This window comes from Thunnus albacares, chromosome 10 (assembly GCF_914725855.1).
Source record: "Thunnus albacares chromosome 10, fThuAlb1.1, whole genome shotgun sequence".
In the NCBI taxonomy this organism is placed as follows: Eukaryota; Metazoa; Chordata; class Actinopteri; order Scombriformes; family Scombridae; genus Thunnus; species Thunnus albacares.
The window spans coordinates 10,986,209-11,006,910 of record NC_058115.1 but is presented as its reverse complement, the minus strand read 5'-3'; the positions used below and the strand labels follow the sequence as shown (position 1 = coordinate 11,006,910).

Sequence of the window (20,702 nt, the reverse complement as noted above, 5' to 3'; positions counted from 1 at the left end):
GAGATTGCTACGAGGAAGTGCACACTGACAGCACTGTCATAAAGACAGGAAGGGAGAGGTATTCATTATTTCATGATTGATATCTTATCAAATACCATATGTTCTAATTGGTATTTTGAATTGCCTTGACTTGTGGAGGAGAGATGGCGGGTAGTTACCTTCTACCCTTTTTACATATTTCTGTTAATTATATAATTATAACACACACAAATACATGCATAGGATAAACTGTATTTATATAATTAATATATATCAATCTCAATGTTGTGGTATGTTCATATTATTGTTATTTTGTACTGTTGAAATATTTGGACAAATTATATTTTGACGCTTTGGCGACATTGTTCTCGAAACTTTCATGCCAGTAAAGCTTACTGAATTAAATTGAATTGAATTGAAAATTCATATGGCAGGTCGCAATAATCGGAATTGCATTTTCTCTACGTATAAAGTATTCTAAGTCTTGGATTATTTCAGTACTGGTACTGATGATATTAAAAAGTGCAGGATTAGTTTCAGTGGATCACACTGAGCCATTTTATTTAAACTCTGAATGTCTTTCCTTATTCCCAGGGAGGATAGTTTTTCCTTTCTAAGAGCCCATGGTGTGTGGGATATAGCTTTAGTCTGTGGGTGGTACTGTGATATGAAAAAGAGTTGGTTCATGCACAAGATGTTGTTTCTGTCTGACAAGTTATCTGTCTCATGAGGTCAGTGACTGTAGTTTGCGCTTGTGTGTTTGTGTATGTAGTGCGTGCACTTCAAATCAAAGAGGACGAATAAGCTTTGACTCACTGATCACTTCCTTTTAAGTGTTATTTTCAGCGTCTGCCCATAACACAGACTTCAGCTGGCCAAAATGACATGCTGGATATGCTTTGAACAAGTCAACCTTTGACATAGCTGTTATCTTCAAGTGTTAGGCTCAGCGCCAATCTCCACATGAAGTGTCACATTTCCTTTATTTTTGTGTATTTTCACTTTTTTTTCCTGTAATTAATGTGAGTCTTCCTGTTCTGGCGTCCTTATAGTGGCACAGGGCAAATGTCTGGACTCTCGTCAGGGATTCTGGCAGTCTGCCTGGGAGACTTTTTTTCAGCAGGAAGTAATGCCAGAGAAATCTGAGACAAAATGGGCTAATCCGTCCCGCTATGCGCCAAGTAGTGCACCACCTTGCCATAGCAATGTCAGATACTTTTTGCATGTACAGTCCTGATTATGAAAGGATGACAGACAAAGACAAAGAGAACAGCTCTACAAAGACAGCTTCACTCAAGTGTTTTTCAGTTGAAGCTGACAACAAACCTTGTGTTACCCTTTAATGTAATCTTATCTAAGGTGTGGGATTGCCAAATTTTTGTTTGCTTGTGCATGAGGATACATAGACATTTTTGCATTATCAGTTTTTGCTTCCAAGGGTTAGCCATTGACAATATTTCAGTGTCTCATATCCCTGTCTCTGATCACTACTGTGTGTTTTTTAACAGTGTCTTATCTGTAATTACAACTACAAAAGAGTGCATGGTGCAAAAGCGGTTCTTAGATGATGCTGCAGAAGTAGCAGAAGCTTGTAAGTACTTTTGATCCATATAGTGTGAACTGAAATCCTCATAAATCGTCTCGAGAGGTCGGTCAGCCTCTCGAGCTGAGTTTTAAACTGGTTCGGGACATACATTACAGGAAGGAAATTTTTCATTAGTCTTGGAGAACATGTGTCAGAGAAATATGAAATAACTTCTGGTGCTGCACAAGGGAGCTGCCTCGGGCCTTTGCTATTCTCATTCTATATGCTTCTGCTAGGTGATGTCATCAGAGAATATGATGTTAGCTTTCACAGCTATGCTGACGATACACAATTATACATATCAGTTGAACCAAGCGATCCACTTACTCTAAACTCCTTGACTGCCTGTCTGTCTGTAATCAATAAATGGATGAGTGATAACATCTTAAAATTAAACAGAAATTTTATTAATTGGCCCCAAAGCAAAAAGGGATGAGATCTTTAAAAGACTTGGCAACCTGACTCCTTTAATCAAACCAGAGGTAACAAGCCTAGGAGACATTTTAGATTCTGACTTGAGCTTCAAGTCCCATATAAACAAAGTGACTAAAACAGCATTCTTTCATCTCAGAAATATTGCCAAGGTTCGACCATTCCTAACTCAGCAAGATGCTGAAAAACTACTTGGACTATTGCAATGCACTTTTTACAGGTCTCCCTAAAAGGTCGAATGAAAGATGACAGCTTATTCAGAACTCCACAGCTAGACTGTTAACAAAAACAAAGAAGAGAGGGCATATCAAGCCAGTCTTGGCTAGACTACACTGGCTACCTGTGTCTGCCAGAATTTATTTTAAAGTACTCTTACTTGTTTATAAAGCTCTCAATGAGTTAGGGCCAAGCTACATCGCAGACTCCCTGTTACCTTATGTTCCTTCACGAGCCCTTAGATCTTCTACTGTAGGCTTGCTTGATACCCATAAGCCTACCCAAAAGAAGCAGTCTTGGTTGAAACACTAAAACACTTAAAGACATCTTTTTAATCTAGCTTTTCTGTAGTATGCTTTTTGTACCAAATCATACCATCTTTAAGACACTTTATTCCATTTTAAGGCATTTTTTATTCCTTTTCATGAATGATAGTCTTTTACTTAAGAATTTTAGCCATGTTTCCTTTTTAAAGCTATTCTTGTCCTCTCTTTTAATGTAATGCACTGTTTTTCATTTTTCTTGTTTGCCTCCTTTTATTCTACGCATGTATTCCTGTTTAATCTTCTTAATGTCTCTCGTTTGGTTTTTATCTTTTCAATGTGAAGCACTTTGAGCTGCATTCTTTTTTGTATGAAAGGTGCTATACAAATAAAGTTATTATTCTTATGATTATTATAATTTTAAATAAAGTTTTGAACACATTTTCATACTCTTCAAAGCCTCTTTACACGAAATTTACATAAGGATAATATGCACATTATTACATGTGAAAATACAATGCTACTGATGAGACTAATATGGATAAATGATAAATGTTAAACATGTATTTAACAGTGCAGCGGATGTAATCATTTTCACACCAGCTGGATTGAAGAGTGTTTGAGGAGCCTAGTAAAGTCTTTAAAACAGCAGTATGAGCTGTCAAATGACTTGCTTGGCTTACTGTTGCAAAGCTTTTTTGCAACTCTGTATTTATCTTTGACAGAAACATTGCTATGTCTGACTGTGAATGTAATAATCACTGAAAATGTCTTACAAACGATGATTACATGAACAGGCAACAACTGGGGCAAACTGCAGTGAAATACTGCAGTCCCAGAGAGACCTGGTGAGTGATGCTGAGCAGTTGTATGTCTGTGGAGAGACAGTTTATAGTGAGTGACAGAGAAAGAGAGGGAGAATAAGACGGTCTACAGTATTTGTTAGTCTGCACATTTGATTAAAGGTAGTGCTACATATCTCAGATGCATTCGGGTGTAATTTTGGATCAAAGAGGGGGATGCGTAATTGGTGGTCGTGCTGGCCAACACAATCAGTGTAATGGACTATTTTGGTCTAGTCACATTGCATTATCTGAGCTGCACAAGCTGATATGTGGAGCACTAGACCTGTGAAGCTATGCCAGTGGAATGTCCAATGTCCAATGACGCAGCCTCTTCAGAGACAGAGTCATGCCATGGCATTGTTTTCTCTGTATGTGCAAGTGTGCAAGAAGGACTCATAATTCATTAGAATTATAGAATCTATTAAAATAGGGAAACGGATGTGCTGGTGGATCACGTCCAAGTTGTCTAAAAATTCTCCAGGAAAGAGTGCCAGTGTAAGAACATTAATGACCTTTAGCTCCACTTAACACTTTTACATGTATAGTTTCCTTATCTGATTTAAACTAAACAAAAACATGTTTGGGTTTACATTTCATTCAAAAAAGCAAAACAGAAAATGCAGTATAGCAGAAAAAGTAGGAGAGGGAAAAGGGGTGTTACTACTATGCCATACAAATCAGTGTCAGGAAACAACATTGCCACTCGGGGACAGGCGTATCATTGAATCTAGACATCATACAGAATGTTATCCAACTCTGAGCTGTGGAGTCCATCTTTCCTTTTTTGGGGAATTTCTTCGCCAAACTCAACAAGAAATGTTATTTAAAGTCCCCCCCTCCACTCAAAAATGAGTTTGTTTATTTTTTCTTTAATTTGAAACTAGAAGGCTGTTTTCACATTCATCTGCTGAAGCGAAAAAGTTTCTCTGCGCTCACTGAAAATTTTTAGTTTAAGGTGTGCACCTACTAGCACGATTTGTGACATAACAACTAGTTTGGATCCAATTGTGGTCCAGCATGCAACTTATACAATTGTGATGTGGAAACTTAAAATTTCCAAACTTCTGTCCAGCAGTTAAACTTTTACATTTGCATATTCAGAGATTCTGTATTTTTACATGTGGGAGAAGGAGAAGATGTTTTAAGAATTTTTTACATTAATTAACTTATTTTCTTGGAAAACTACATCAGATACAATTTGTTATTGCAATATGCAATATTTTTATATTTCTTTATATTTCTTAAAATCCTTACTGTCCATACCCAAATACATACGCCTATGCTCTAGTTACTGTACATAAGGGGTCTTAGTATGAGTCATCATGGTTTTGTCATTCCCTGACTGAATTTGGAAATAATGAAAACAGGGTTAAAAAATGAAATATTTCTAAAAAGAACAACATTCTTTCAAAAGCTGTGATGTATTCCTGCAATAAGGACAGTTAAGTCAAGAGACAACAAAGAAAACATGTTCCCATGGTCATAACTCATGTAAGTTCTAGTCAACTTAAACTCTCCCCTTACATGAACTCCGCTCTCTGCTGTTTCAGACGTTTTCATGTCATTATTTATTTTTTTATACCTCTCTCCTACCCTGTTTTTTTTTTTTTTTTTTTAAAAACTGCCACTCACTCCACTGTGTTCAAATGAGCATGTATTTAGTTCATCTAAAAATTTTAGTTTGTCTGCATGTTACCACAAATATGTTGAGCTAAGTCAGGTGTTCGCGTTCCCAACACAGGGAATATAATTATATTTTCTCTCAAGGTAGAGTGTCCCAGTACTGTTCTTTCCCGTCAGCTATATTTTGGCCGTGCACACATAATTCAAGTGTGTGCTGTTGGCCACAGTGGTGACGTCTGTGCTCTTGACTCATATCAGCTGCTCACCCAGTAGTGACAGTGGGGTGCTGTTTCCATCCCCTCTTGGGAGTGGCTGCAACTGCGCTGAAAGTGTTTAAACACTGATTCTGGGGCATGAATGCTCAGTCAGTTCAGTGTTGGAGCAGCATAGCCTGGCTCCTTACATGTCTACCTTCAGGAACTTATGATTTAGAAAGAACTGTGAAGTTCTGTTTAGGTTGCATATTTGTTGATATGTTATGTGGTTGTACAGCATGAAGTTTTAATAGTTATGCCAACCACTTTAATGTGCCTTTGCCACACTCACACATCTCCAATAGTACGTGTCCCTCATACGACAAGCTTGGAAAACTTACTGTTACTCTGTGACATTAAAATCAACTTCAAAGCCTTTCAGACTTGCTTTAGATTAGTAATCCATCACAATAAACATTTTTTTTTATATCACTTTGTGGTACCGCAGCTGCAAGCACTCTACCACAAAATGCACACAACACAGTCATCACATATTGCATTGCTGAGATATAATATGTTGTTGTTTGCTGATAAATGGCAGCCAGCTTTCAATGAGTGAGCCAAGCTAAGTAGTCAGAAATTCAAAGTTATCATGTTAGTTTTTTGTTTTGTTTGTTTTTAGATAGAGTATCTAGAGTAAAGAGATAGCTTAGTATTCTCAGATTTCATTTTGAAAACGTATTTGTGTTGTTATGAAAAACTGGTGAAAAGAACATTAATGGTAAAAATTCAGGTAAGTTAATGAATTTTAAAATGTGTCTCTCTTTTGACTTTCTTATCAGAACTCTCGTGCATTACATGTAGCGTTTTTGCATTTGCTTCCTATTTTCTCATCACTCTAAAGTGTTACAGTGTCTTGCAGCAGGAACAGCTATTCTCGGGTTTCACACTTAATTAAGGCCTACTGCTTAATTTATGATTCAACATACAAATGATTAGATTATTTCAACCACACACCAAGCAGAATACTTGCTTTACCATCCAGTCATAACCCATTTTTTGATAAAATGTTGCACTCTGCGGTGCTTTGCATTTGGTTATTTGTTTTTTTTAGGTGTTTGTGGGTTTTGTACTATTTTTATATATTTTTTGTAACCACTGGTCATGTTATCTTCTTGCCGTTATACAAAGTCTGCTTCATGTGTGCATCTGTGATCTTGCTGCTATAGCAACTGCTGTCAGGGAGAGACTTACATTCTGTGTAATTTGTGTTTCAAAACAAGAAGGCATCAGGCAGAATCAGTTGTAATTTACTGTAATATTTGCAGTAGCCCTCCACCTAAAACACAGTTTTGTATCTGTTTTTGTCAGACACAAAGAAATAATACTCAACCACTCTGCAGGCCTTAGGATAATAATATTGACATTGGACAACTTTTATTTTAAATTCTAAACTTAGCTCAGTATTGGTCTAGGTCAAAAGCTGTTAAAATTAACAGTTTCAGCTGTTATTATAAGATGTGTGGAGATGAAAAGATGAGTGGAGAAAGGAGAAAGTGAACCTGAAACATTCTACCTCTTTGTTGGTTCTCCCACTCACAGGTTCTTTGGGATGCGGTTTTGTCTTTGCTAAATATCCCCATTTATATGCAGGTGAGTGAGCAGGTGGATGCTAGTCTATTATCCCTTTGATTTATATTTCGTAAACAACACGTCAGAGATGATGGTGGAGATGGAGAGCAATCAGATTCTATAATTATATCAGCTCTCTTCCGGAACACAACGCTAATATTAGAGATTCTGCTAATGCATCTTTCAGTTAAATTCTGAATTAAAAAGCTGCATTATTCATCACCCTTGATCTAGCACAGAACCTGTGTGAAAAAAAAATGAAGCCTATCATTCATTTCAATTCAATTCAATTCATTTCTTAATAGGAGCCATTTTTCTGAACTGAACTCATCTGAAGTGAAATACAGTATAGTACTGAGATATCTTAATACTGTTCTATTGGATGTTACAAAGTATTAATAGATATCTTTAAAGGTGTATTTTTTAAAAGAAAATAATCACCTCTGTTGAACATCGGATTTCCTTCAAAAACAGATTCAGCACCTTACTAAATATACTAACTATAAACATTATATTTAAAATGTTAGATAACTGGTAGTCAAATCAAGTCAATTTTGTTTAGCCCAATATCACAAATCACAAATTTGCCTCAGGGGGCTTTACAATCTGTACAGCAGTACAACATCCTCTGTCCTTAGACCCTTGATTTGGATCAGGAAAAACTCCCTAAAAAAAAAAAACCCATTAACAGGGAAAAAAATGGAGGAAACCTCAGGAAGAGCATCAGAGGAGGGACTTCTCTCACTGGACGGACATACATGGTAGACACTGGTAGTTGGAGCACTTCCAAGGCTTAGATAAGCATGAAACATTCCCAGTTGAATCATCAGTACTAAAGATGAACAAATGTGTTCTAAGTTTCTACATGACTTGGGACAATTAACTCTTCCTATAAAAGCTGCCCTTAGCATTCATCCTTATGGGTTGTCCAAGAATTAGCTCTGGGCAGAAGACATAAAACGGTTTGGAGGAGTCAGTCAATAAAAACGCTTGTCTTTCCAAAGTGCAGTGGTTGTGTTTCGTGGATCAAATTTCTTTCGGAGAGGAGTGTCGTATATGCAATAACTCTAAGCTCTGTGACATTTTTCTGTGGCGTGCTTTATTAACTGTGGCCGAGTTGAGGCAGGCCACGACATATATCAGTACTCTAATGCAAACAGTACTACTCCTGAAGTAGCTACTAGGTTATAGCAAACAACTTTATCTACTAACTTCTGCTGCTAAAACAATTTTGGGATGTAACTACTTTTACATTTTATTTCAGCCACTGACAAAAGAGGCAGGACATCACTATTACTACCCAAACAGCTTAAACTAACTCAGCCAGGGAGGCAATGTAAAAGTTAGAAGAACTCCTAGTGAATGTTTTGCTAACGAAACAAGCAGAGCTAGTTGCAGCCTTTGAGGGGTAACAGAGAAGAAGTCATGAGCTAATCTAACACTATTAGTGATAACCTGCACATAAAATACAGGTAGGTAAGGTTTTCTAAATGAAATGTTCAGTTATGCTCTCTGTTATCCCGTTTCATCGAAGAAAGTGTTGGTAAAAATTGTGTATGTGTGTGACAGAAAACATTAATTGTTACGTGCTGCTTCTGGTGAAGGAGCCAGCGTATTATTAACTCAGAGAATCTTACTTATTTCATAGAATTAAGTGGGAGGAAAACTGTCAAAGACTGCTTTCACTGAAACAAACATAAATCAATGTGTGTGGAAATACTGTTGCTAAGCAAAGAGGACCTTTAAAGTGTATTTCCCCTGAAATCTATTTCTTATATAGCAAACACTAACCTGAAACAATGACTCTTGGAACATGCTGAGCATACGGATGCACAGCAAGTCAATGATTACAATGTGGAGTGGTTTGAAAAGTTTCCATATTCATGTAATAGTGTTTTCTTTCCTCTAAAACCTGTTTCCCTTGGAATACATTGTAACAGACTTTATCAAAGCTGACTACAACCACTTTCGCCTGGTCACTAATTGGTAATGTTGGCTTACATCACCACTTAAGCAAAAAATATTCATGTGAAGTTGGGGAATGATCTAACGTTGTGAAATAAATTAAACAAATGCAGCACCAGATGCTAAGTTAACAGATTTCAGCCTCGCTGTCATATCACTGAACTCATTAATATCTGGAGAAATCAAAGAGAAAATGATGAGTGAGCTCTCAAACTCGATTAGCACCTAAATTTTTAAACACAAATGTATGACAGCCTGAAATGATAGTTGTACAAATTTCATAAAGTGCAATAAAAGGGCGCATTAGAGTCATCATTCAGTCTTTTTGGTGTACAAAAGCAACTACATCATTGGCAAAATGAGTACAGAATTTTTCATTGCATTTTCATTAAGTGGTCTACACATACTACAGCACTCTCAGTACAAACCCGGTCCAAGCAGCAAGGTCACATTGATCATATTTGACATAAAGTGACATGCTGGATAATGAAACAGCTCCTTGTTGTTAATAACACATGCTTCTGCTTATCTGAACTATAAAACAGAACCTCTCTGTCTCTATCACTCTATCACGTCTGGCTCCCTCTTCTCCTTCATGCCTCTCCTGAATGGGAGATGTGCATGCACTAGCGTCTTTTAGCAATTCAGCTGCCCACACACAGTTGCTACAAAACAATTGTAGTCAAGAGCTGAACTAAGAGGTTTTATGATTTAACAACTCAGTTTTCCCCTGTTGGTTCTTAAAATCCTAATCTGTTGAAGAACAGGCTGATAACATGGCAATACATTGTGTGAAATTAACCGAGTGCACTGTCCTTGGAGTCAACATGTTCTCATTTCAGTGCTCTATTATCAGAGATTGCAATGCTTAGAACTGTAGATCGGCATCCTCTTAAGACCAAAGTTAAAGGATAATTCCAATTAAGAACAACTCGGCCATCATTTTTATCAGTTATGATAAGTTTGTACTCACCAAGTGATTTTTGAGGTCTGGGAACATGACATCTTGGAACTCAACATCATTACATTGTACTTTCCTGGCGCCGGCCGGGTGGCTGCCAGCAACAGTTGGTCTTTGTTTTTCTGATCTTTATTCTAAATTATTACTATTTATCTATTTATTGTTTTATTAATGTACAGTTTAGTTTGGTTTTAGCTTAAGTTTTGTCCCACAATGGACGGATGGCTTTTTTTTTGCCTTTGACTTTGCTGTTTTCTTTATCATAGCGTTACTTTTGGCAACCCACTCACCTGCACTCACACAACAGTATGGAGTTTACAGAGCCATTGTTTACTCCAGGGATCAGCTGTTGTTCCTCCAACCGGGTGACTTGGCTAGCGAGAGACCTTAAATCCCCAAGGAGTTGAGAGGGAAATAAAGGGGATACAGGACAGGAGCAAAATGCAGGGCTAAGAAAAGGAGATACAAGCCATATCTGCCTTCCATCATCATGAAAGAGCGCTGGCTAACAAGATAGATGAGCTAGCAGCCCTGGCAAGGAGTCAGAGGCAGTATCGTGAGAGCAGTGTTTTGTGTTTCACAGAGACATGGCTACATGAGGATATCTCTGACTCCATTGTGTCTGTGGACGACTTCCAGATGGTCAGGGCCGACAGTAGCAGCAGGGAGAGTGGCAAGAGGAAAGGTGGGGGACTTGCTATTCTTGTTAACAACAACCCTGGACATATCACGGTTAAAGATTGTGTGTGTTGCCCGGACATTGAACTGCTTGACTAGGTCTATGACCATAATTTTCTCATACAGTAGTGCTGGTTTTCAATGCGCCTCCATCGACCAACGTGTCACGTGCAACCGTTGTCATCCACTCACTCACTGCGAGACTACAGACGCTGCACCCGAGTGTGTTCATCGCAATCTCGGGAGACTTCAACCACATCACTCTTGCTGCAACACAGCCCACATTCAAGCAGTTTGTGGACTGTCCAACCAGGGGAATTAAGGCACTAGACCTGCTGTATGTCAATGTTAAGGAGTCATACAGCTGCATAGCCCTCCCTCCCCGTGGTAGATCTGATCACAATATGGTTCACCTTCTGCCACTGTATAAGCCTCTGGACACAGGAGGCTAATGAGGCTCTTCAGGGCTGCTTTGAGGCAACGAACTGAGATGTGCTCTGTGATTCACACAGGGAGGACATTGGTGGACTCACAGATTGCATAACAGGGTATCAACTTCTGTGTGGATAACACTGTTCAAACAGAATCTGTACACTGTTTCCCCAACAACAAAACATAGGTCACCATTGACATCAAAGCCTTACTGACAGAAGAAGAGGGCCTTCAGAGACAGGGAGGAGGTGAAACCGGTGCATAAAGAACTTGATGTGAGGATTAGGCATGGCAAGGACAGCTACAAGAGGAAGCTGGAACCGAAACTCCAGCAGAACAGCATGAAGGACGTGTGGTCATTGGATACAAGAAGACTGGTAGCCAGGTGACAGAGGGAGACCGGACCTCACAGCTTGGTAAAAACCTGGTAAAACCATTATTTGACCACATACAGTTTGCCTACCAGCCAAAGTTGGGAGTGGAAGGTGCCATCACCTTCATCCTTTACTGTGCATATACACACCTGGATGGGGTGAGTAGCACAGTGAGAGTCATGTTCTTTGACTTCTCCAGTGCGTTCAATACCATCTGGCCTGCCCTGCTGGAGAGAAAACTAACAGCGATGCAGATGGTCGCTCCCCTGGTATCCTGGATCCTTGACTACCTGACTGGATGGCCACAGTTTGTCAGACTGCAGAACAGCATGTCTGACACTGTGGTGAGCAGCACAGGGGCTCCACAGGGGATGGTCATGTCTCCCTTTCTGTTCATCCTCTACACTGCAGACTTCAAATACAACTCTGAGTCCTGCCACTTACAGAAGTTCTCGGACAACCGACAATCGTGGGTTGTATCAGTGAATGGAAGGAAGGGGTGGACATCCAACAGGGGGTGTTGTGGACTGATTCAATGGTGCGGCTTGAAAAACCTGCAGCTTAACGCCAGAAAGACAAAGGAGTTAGTGGCGGACTTTGGTAAGTGGAAATCACCCCCCACACCTATTCCCATCCATGAGGTGAATGTGGAGACAGTTCAGGACTATAAGTACCTGGGAGACTACCTAGATATCAAGCTGGGCCAAGAACAACAATGCTGTGTACAAGAGGGGCCAGAGCCATCTCTACTTCCTGTGGAGGCTCTGGTCATTCAGAGTCTGCAGTACTATGCTGAGAATGTTCTACCAATCTTTAGTGGCCAGTGCTGTTTTCTGTGCTGTGTGTTGGGGCAGCGGGGTGAGAGCAGTAGACATAAACAGAATCAACAAGCTCACCAGGAAGGCGGTCCTGGGGGTAGTACTTGATTCTGTGATGGTGGAATGAACTGCAGAACATCATGGGTAATGACTCTCACTCACTCCATCATGCACTCCATCATAGACTGATGGCAGTGACCTTGGTTTCTTGGTGATTGGACCATTACTATTCTGTGGGATTATTCAATTCTAGAACTAATCATTGGACACTTTACTTTTACCATAGAACTTTCTGATACGTAGATTTATTTATTTTATTTATTAAATTTTAGTTTGGTCAATTTGTTTACTTATGGACCTGACCACTGCACAGATTACACATTTGGTACAGTTATTGATATTGCAGTTGATTGTTCTCTACCTTGTTTGATACTGATATATATTTTTTCTCTTTTTCTTTTTTCTACTGATATTGATGTTGTAGTTGATCGTTCTCTATGGAGGTATAATGCATTCACTTGAGAAAAAAAGCCCTGTTTTTATAGGAGATAATTATCTCATAAATACTGAGAAAAGTATTCATGAAAAAAAAAATTGCTCTGTTTTTCTGAACTAACAAGATAATTATCTCATAAAGTCTGAGAAAGGTTTGCATGGAAAAAAAATTCTGCTCTGTTTTTCTGAATTAATGAGATACCTCAAAATCCCAAGAGAAGTTCTCATTCCTACTTGAGAGCTTGAAGCAAACATGTCCTGCCTGTTTAGTTTAATCCAGTTTTATTTTGGTTTGAAACATTGGGAGATATTTGGGTCTTTAAGTAATATAGATGGTATTGTTATTAGTTTGTTGATTGCACAGGCACATCAGCTTTCATTAAAACCCAAAGATAGATTAAACAAACACACCAGACTGCCAACAGAGATAAGAGGTTATTTTAGATTGCAATTCCCACAAACAGGACCAATGGGATGACTTGACATTAATACTATTAGAGAGGACATCTTGACCAGCAGTCTTTAGGATTTATCTGATAACCCACTGGCAAAATAAAACATGAGAAAAAGTACAATTATGTTCATAAAAGAACACAGAAAAAAACATGTAAGAAAACACTTACAGGTATCTTTCAGGACATTCGCCTCACTCAGAGGCTGCCATCACTATAATTACACTACTTGAGGCACAACTGAAGTCAGACGGCAGCGTTACACAGTCAGGATTTTGCGGTTAATTCGTTAATTCAGAAAAACAGAGCAGAATTTTTTTTTTCTGTGAAAACTTTTCTCAGAATTTCAGAGATAATTATCTGGTTAATTTAGAAAAACAGGATTTTTTTTTCTCAAGTGAATGCATTACGCTTCCGTACTGCCGCATTTGATACTGATATATATTTTTCTTTTTCTCCACCTCATACTATGCTATCTTGCAACTGTTGCACACCCTTTTCCCTCTGGATCAATAAAGTACTAGCTTACCTTACCTTACAATGAAGTCTGACAGGAAAAGGAATACAAGCTATCAAACACTCACACATGTTGTAAACAAGCCAACAGTTTAGCCAAATTATTTAAACCACTTTATTAACAGTTTATTTACAGACTTGACCGTTCATTATGATTCGTAGTCATCCATGAACAGACTAGCGCATAGCACCTTAGCTGCTGTGACTTAGCTTATCTCAAAACATACAATGAACTCCTACCCAGAAGTCGCTGCTTAAATGCAACACATATGCTGTTCACTGGCTTCAAAATTAAACCAGGATGTTTACAGCTGACAGTTCAGGAACTGCCTTCGTTTTCTCTTTCAGATAAATTTGACTAATCTGGTTGTTTGTCAAACACCTTTCTGGTTGTCTGACTCATGTTTCTTGCTCTGTTGGACTTCCTTTTAGTGACATCGACATGGGAGTATAATGTTTACAATGATTATACCTGAAAGGAATGATCAAAACTATATAACAATGAGGCTGGGGTTAGAATAAACCAAAGCTGTCCTCTGGGTGAACGTCTGCTATCCTCTGTGTCCTTCAACAGCATAGTTAGAGCAACCACTAAGTGAATGAACAAGCTCCTGCATGACAGCATGACACTGTATTGGGCGGTATGACATTTTCTATTGTTTTGGATCTCTACTCCAACACATTGAGATTGAAAACAATGACTATGACTGTAGGTGTTTCTGTTGTTTGAAACGCTATTACTCCTACGTTACCATTCGTACTGTTCAGCCAACAGATAGGAGCATAGCCTCTCTAATAATGTCCTGTTTGCCATGCTTTGTCAGAGCTCTAATGACGTCAATTCTGTAAAGAAAAGTGTATTATGCAATGTATCAAAGTGTATCAAAGTGGCACATCAAAGCACTGAAAAAGGTACAAATCAAAAGCCCTTGATGACTAAATGCTTACCTTGCCAGAAGCTGCAAAGCCATCCAGCAGCAGTTCCTGTCTTCATTCATCAGATATGTAGCGATGTTTGTGGTCCAACCTGACTTTTGTGTACACATACATAATGGGCTTCATGCAAGGACCACTCGTATGAACAGATTCGTTGTTAAGATGTACGTACGAGTGGCTTATTCTCTAACTATTACTACCACTGACACTCCTATGTTTTTGTCTACTGATTTCTGTAAGGAGGACTTGAAGCTGCACAGTGTTTTTACTCTTTATACTCTCTACGGGAACTTTGTTGTGAATGAAACTTTCCTACAAACGGAGTGGGACATGGAGCCTTATACAGCAATTTTAGGGGCATTGATTATGCTAATGATCAAATCTCACCAATGCGCACCTAGTCATGATCAGGTGGCACTCACCAGGGTGAAATGAGCGATTTATGACATGTCCAGGCAATAACAGAGTTTGTTGAATCTGACTTGGAACAGTAAAGCAAATCTCCCAGAAAAAAGTAAGTGAAGAAAAAAATACAAAAATGTTCTTGCATGAGACCAAATGTGGGCTTATGGTTTATTGAGATGATGATGCCACCTGAACTACCTTCTATTGCATCATGTACTGTACAGTATGTCAGCCATGTCATGGGTTAACTGAAGAGCAGGAAACATGGAGGCATCTCTGGAAGGCCTTTGGAGGTGACATAACTGCAGGTACAGTATAACAGCTGAAATACACCAGGCATGGACACAGCATGTCACATATATCCAGTATTTTAGCCGTTAGATTCAAAGCTCAACCAAACATGTTCTAAATCTAGATTTGGATATTGACAGATGCTTTTTTGTCAGTTTGATACAGATAAAATGAAGGGATGAACTTCATTACAGTTTTCACAAAGCGAGGCAAGACAGATCAGAACAGTCAGTCTCCTATCTGTTAGATGAATAGTGTCTTCGTTCAGGCTGGTGACTCTACTTGCCTACTGCTTTTGGTTTCCGTAAAAAAGAACTGCCAACTGACTGAATGAACCACAGCGTCCGCACGCAGGTCAAAATGAACCAGGAACTCTAAAAGGAATAGAGAACCAATTTCTTTGACTCCATATTTATACATCAGGCTTGTGTTCAAATTGCCACGAGGCCAGGCCACCTGTAGAGGCTGTACTGGAACCGTGTCCTTTTAAAAAATATATTACTTTATGTTTAAAGATTGATCTAATTTGTCCATTGGAGTTGCTATTGGACATTTCTTTCAGGAACCAGACTTTAATAATTTACCCTGGAATTTTTTAAATGACAATTCTGCCCAATATTACTTGACAAAGTACAATGTTCCACAATAGATTGCAAGCACAAAATCTCTGTGTTATCTGTGCTGCATGAGAAAGCAATTAGCAGTTACCCTGCCTTGCATTTGATAAAGTAAACTCATTTTAGCTGCAGAATTTTTTTTTTACAACTATATAATATCATTGTTTTTGGTATTATTTGTTCTGATGTTTAGTTTTTACAGTTAGATGCTTTGCACACAGTACTGGACTGGTGCCCTCAGTTAGGATTATTTGGGCATTTACTTACAACAATGAAAACATATATCCAATATCAGATAGACTGAATCAATAACATTTGATTCAACATTATTTTCACATGGGACAGAACACATATTGGATACACATATACAGTAAATCAAATGATTTTCAAATGTTATTCCGTTTTTACACACACCTTTTAAAAGTGAAAATAGGAAAATATTGAGGCTCATAACAGCATACTGCATGTTAATGCCCTTTTGCACACTATGACTGTGATTGTCTTGACTAAAATTTGTTAGGGGAACATGACAGCACAGGTACTCCGTGGTTGACTTAAAGGTAGCAAATGTTCTGTACCTGCTACCAAAATAGAAGTCCTGTTATCTGCTACTAGCCAGCTCTGTTAGCCAGAGCTATGACTTGGAAATGCATGAAAATCATCCCTGGCTCTGTTTATGTCTTTGGTGGAAAAACAAAGATGAAGTCATTAACTGGTTTTGCAGCTTTACATAGGGGCTAGTTTCAAGCACTGTAAAATCCAAGTTCAAGTTCAAATCTAGACATTTGGGAGGCAGTTGGTAAGCAGTATGAATAATAATGTAATACTCCCTGTCCTCTTACTAATGGCAGCATTTTAAAAGAATATTTCCTTGACTTTAGGAAAGGCCATGCTTTCAGGGAGTTGTTAATTGTTGCTCTTTTGTCATTTTGCTTTTTAGCCCCCCTCTAAGTAGAGGACGGACAAGGTCAGAGCTGGTCTTTTCCTAACCCTCTGCTCTTTGTGTGCATCTATGTGGGCATGGCAACCAGCGACAACCAGCAATAAAGGTGAGTGAATAAGAAAGGAGTGACTCATCCTCATCCACCAACCTCATCCAACCAAATGTGCAAATCAATTTAAAGAAAAAGCTTGATTTTTTCTTTAATGTCACAGCAAACATTACCCCAGACACACCAGCAGATTAATTTATTGACGAAAGAATGAAAACTATGAAAACTGAGTCAAAAACAACACAATTAAAACCTTTATATCTAATGTTTTCACATCTCTCTGCATAGTATACTATATTCTGTTAACCTCAAAACAAGCTGTCTGTATTTCCACTCATTAATGTGCTGTTTTTACTGTGTCAATAATATGTGCAGAAAAACAGAATTGCCAGAGGTTGGTTCATCATTAAACACCAGTGTTTGAAACACTTGAGAACACACTGGGTGTTAAGCAATAAAACACCCATATTAAGCTAACTTTTTTTTTTACATGACTCATGTCTGTAAAGACTAATACATCTATCAGGGCAACTTTCTCGCTCAAAGTTTTAAGGTTGACACTATTTCTAGTTCCATTGTTATTGAAAGTAAATGTATGTTGCATAGAAATCTCTGCAATTTAAGGCTGCCTTGCTTTACACCTGCAGGAGGAAAGATAGCATGTGGTAAAAGAGCATGTCTCTAACACAATTACCAAAGCACTCTCCAATTTGAGAGCTTCACTCAGGCATATGTTCATAGTTGGCTTCATTAAATACAGCTTTCTGATGCAGCTTTCCTTTAAACAAACACACATTTTCAACTATTTACAAATTTGAATGTTCAGTTCAGTTTAAAAAAATATTTCAACTTCAGCATATATATATGCTATACATGATAGGTATGTACAGTATGTACACAAGCCCCTACACATGGCCTACATACAGTTGTCGCATGTATACACAATCGAATGTTTCAGAGGTGTAAGTTACCTGAACACTTTGTTGTAGTGGTTTACAGTTTGGTTTCAGACACCAAGAACTCAGCAGACCAGCCAGACCTGTTCACACCTTTCTATTCCTGTCTGCTGGTTACTCACATAGTGTTCCAGGTCATAAATGCTGGAGTGAAGCCTTCAGACAGAGGTTGTGACTGACAGATATATTTTTTGCCAATAATACACTGACATAAGACCGCTAAAGTCAGACCATGAGTTCCTTTGTATTATAAAATAAAGCATATTAAGGCAAATCATACTCAAGGCTATAACAGTAAAAGGTTTTGCCTTTATTAAATGCATTTATTAAGTATCTTATCCTATAGTATCTTATACAAGTAACTTGATTAGGTATCAAGTTACTTGTATAAGATTAGCTACAGTAAAATGTAACGTTAACATTCAGTCAAGAAGACTGTAACGTTTGTTTTCCAAACTTATTTTAGACATTTACATTTCTCAGCCTTTTCATTCTTGCTTTTGTTGTCAGTTGATGAATAAGGACCCTTGACTGGAGAAAATTTTGAAAGAGAAAATTGCTTTTAGAAATGTATTCCAAGAGCACAAAAAACATTTCAGTCATTGAAGGTTATTGGTTATTTTTTCACCACTCTATAACTTTAAATCTAGTAACCAAAACTGAAAAGCCTTTATGGCGGCCTTTACTTTACGTGTTTTTGTATAATATCACATTGTTGCTTATGAGTTAAAGAAAAACACAGAATGTCAAATTCATGTTAAGCTTATGACCATTGCATTTGCTCTTCAAAGTGCAGAAATAACCAAAGCACTGATAAATGGGGTACATGTATACTGCATACCCAGAGTACTGTATTCCCAGATTTTAAACTCAGTGACTGTAATTTCTTTAATACTGTCATGTGATGAGAAGAGAAGTAGCCCGCGGTATAAATAGTCTGTCTGTCTGGGAGTAATTTTGGCCCCATGCTGTCCTGGTCTGAACTGCCAGCTATCAGGAACACTCAGGGGTACCAGGTTTCATTTCATCAAAATGCATATGGTGTCTGCTAGTGACAAACTGGTATCATGTGCCCAAGAACAGGGAGATAAGGTGTTATACACCACTCAAATGAAGGCATGCAGAGACATAGACATACCAACACATAACCAAGGGCCAAACATGTGTGCAAAATTTGCATTTGCTGGCAAACACACATACACCTGTGTGTTTGTGAATTTGAATGAAACTGTTGCATGACTCAGCCTGCGCTTCACACGCAGCACGTGTCTTTAGCCTTGCCTTGAATTGGAAATCCTCGACACAGCAGCACCATTTGATGACAAAACTTGAATGCGCCACTTGAAACCATCCATATGAAATGTGGGTATGTGCGTTTAAGAATCAGCCAAGTGTAACATAAAAGCTTGCATTGAATGTGAAAACTGTGTTCTGCAAACTTTTTCACTTTATTATGAGAGATGTGAGAAGTTTCTTTATGTAGAATGCACACAATGCTCCATTTCTGCATGATTCAAACTCATCAGTAAAAATTTGCCACTCCAGAGGCATCAGTCCGCAGTAAACAACACCCCTGAAACACTGCCAGCGTTGTTTCTTGTCATGTGGGTGATAAAGAACCACTTTCTCTGTCTGTGAATGCATAGCACAAGTGAAATGGGTCTTATCCCCAGTTCTTATGAATTCCACTGAACAGAAACATGTCATCAGCTTGCCGTTAGCAAAGATAGTTTAGCTGAATTCACTGTCCACATGAATTCCCCAACACAAGTTCCCCTTCCTTTAAACCAAACAGTTGGCACATCATAGTCACTTTGCCTCCAGGAAATGAATGCACAGAATTTCTTCCCTGCGTCTTTTTCCCTCTCTCATTCTCTCAAGGTTTCTCTCACTATAACAGTGCTTCTTTCTCTCCTCAGCTTAAGAACCTTTCTCACACTAGCGTGGGCCCCTTCACCCCTCAGTCAGACTCTCTGCCCATGAATTCCCTGAACAAAGCTCATTTAGGACCCCTGTGACCACAGAGATCATTAAAAGCTGCCCATCCATCTGCCCGTATCTTTGTGTATGCTTGTCATGCTTGGCACATTTTTGTGACCAAAAGTTCACCTCCAGGGTGCAATGGCAGAAAACTGTGTATCCCACCTTTTGCTATCTGTAGACTTTCTTTGTTGTTCTGCCAATTTATCTGTCTCCCTCTGGAAAGTAAAAGACCAGTGTGATTGAGGGTCACAGTGGTGAATCAGCATTTCCAAACAAAACAGGCAGAGCAGAGTGATTCACCACTTTGACCAGACCCTAATCAGTGGATGACCTTGTACTTTTGCCACTGTGTAGGTTGACCATTATGGCCCCCATACTGTATGTGAGCTCAGCCATATTTCTTTTCTTTCCTGTTTGAGGTTTGTGTGTTCCGGCAACGATGGGCGGCCATGGGAAACCAGCGTCATAGAGGGACCTGGCAAGGTATTCAGGGGCCAGTTGAGCACTTCCACTAACAGCCAGGGCTGCTGTGATAATTATATCTCCAGTGCAGACAATCTGGAAAGGTTATTTCCATCTGCTGAAAGGCTTGTGGGCGGGCTTCCTCTTGGCCCTCATGGAAAAAAGTGATAGGGTAGAGAGAGTGACAGATGGGACATGGCTTAACGGAAGATGCCATCGTCAAATACTCCTACTTCAGTATCAGTTTGTGATGGCGCACCAGGAGTTATAATAAGCATTTTAATTTACTCACTTAATATACCAATTATCCCATAATCTGCACTTAACACTAGTTATTTCCTACATTTGAATTGACAGTATGCTAAACTCCTCCCTCAAACAGCCCACTGTTCAATCAGCTTACCAACTTTGACTACATGCAGCAGATCTGTCAAGATTTGGATTTCTCAGCATGCCAAAGCACTGCACATGAGGCTCTGATACTAAATAGTTTGTAGTCTTATCATATTTTTCAGTTTCCAACATTTGAAACATGAAAGCAAAATTGTAAGGAATGGATCAAACAATGTACGCTGACCTCAACTTCAGTGAGGTACATAT

The 20,702-nt window shown here is 38.8% G+C and overlaps 1 long non-coding RNA gene across 1 annotated transcript; it reads left to right on the top strand.

Moving 5' to 3' along the window:
• The first annotated feature begins 10,510 nt into the window (after positions 1-10,510).
• Positions 10,511-20,406, top strand: LOC122990517. Its single transcript, XR_006405392.1, has 3 exons — positions 10,511-15,109; positions 16,650-16,758; positions 20,060-20,406. It is a non-coding gene; the product is annotated as an uncharacterized LOC122990517 (long non-coding RNA).
• The last annotated feature ends 296 nt before the right edge of the window (positions 20,407-20,702 follow it).